Source organism: Belonocnema kinseyi, chromosome 6 (genome assembly GCF_010883055.1).
Source record: "Belonocnema kinseyi isolate 2016_QV_RU_SX_M_011 chromosome 6, B_treatae_v1, whole genome shotgun sequence".
NCBI classification, from domain to species: Eukaryota; Metazoa; Arthropoda; class Insecta; order Hymenoptera; family Cynipidae; genus Belonocnema; species Belonocnema kinseyi.
In genome coordinates, this window is record NC_046662.1 from 113,844,256 (window position 1) to 113,845,395 (window position 1,140).

A 1,140-nucleotide genomic window follows, 5' to 3' on the forward strand; every position below is an offset into this window, starting at 1 on the left:
ATGTTTCTTTTACCCATAATTATTTTATCTTTGGAATATGACAAGCAACTGATATCTTTTATTTGAGGATTAGATTCTATATGAGTTACTTTACTAATTTGACTGGAACTTTTCTCTGAGATAGGAATAGCCCGTCTGCAACCATCCTCACTCAATCTTACAGTGAGGGCTTCATCAACAACAGAGTTGATGGCTTCACCAACAAAAGAGTTGGTGGCTGTAATAGAGCCGATCTCCTGATCATCGGTCCCTTCTTTTATCAGAGGAGCAGGATAACTCCTGATATTTTCAGGCAGATGCTCGTTGACCATACTGGAACCGATGAGAGTAGGTCTGAATAGGACATCAGCATCTACCTCAACAGAGTTACTGGGGACTGGGTACCCCGATTCCGTATAAATCCCTAACATCTTTAGGCATCGATGACCAAAGATCTCAATCCCCCCAGATTGTAGTGGTAAAAATCACCAAAAACGCTCTGATCTTGGGGCACCTGAGTTTTTGTTTTTTGTGAGGTCTTATTTCCTGCATCATTTTTTCTGAAGACAATGGCCGGATTACCATTGTCCTCCTTTTCCTCTATTGAGACAATGGCCGGGTTACCATTGCCCCTAGGATCATTGGCCAACGGCCACCTAACATACGGCAGCATTATCTTGCCTGCGTTGGGGTTCATCCTACTCAGAAAAATCCTTCCTAATAATGCTTGTACATAAGCTTCCATTTTAGGACTCTCTTCATCCTGTTCTGATAACAGACGAGCATGGTAGGAGTTCGCGTACGCAAAACATGATCATCCATCAACATTACAGGGAGAGAGCCTTCTTTCTCCTCTAAATTATGAGGGTTCCTGCATAAGGCATCTGCATTGCTATTAATTTTACCTGGTTTATAAACGATATCGTAGTTATACTCAAAAAGTTCTATTCGCCATCTCCGTTTCGACGACCCTGCTGGGAGTTTAAAAATTTCTCTTCGCGTTTCCTCTTTAATGTTTCAAGTTCATTATCGTGTATTTGTTTAAATCTACAATCTTTGATAAAATGACTTGATAGACTACAATAAGTACAATTCTTTCTCTCTTTCTCTTTTACAATTTTTTTAAAAATATTTTTACAATAGCGTTGGATATGCCCAAAT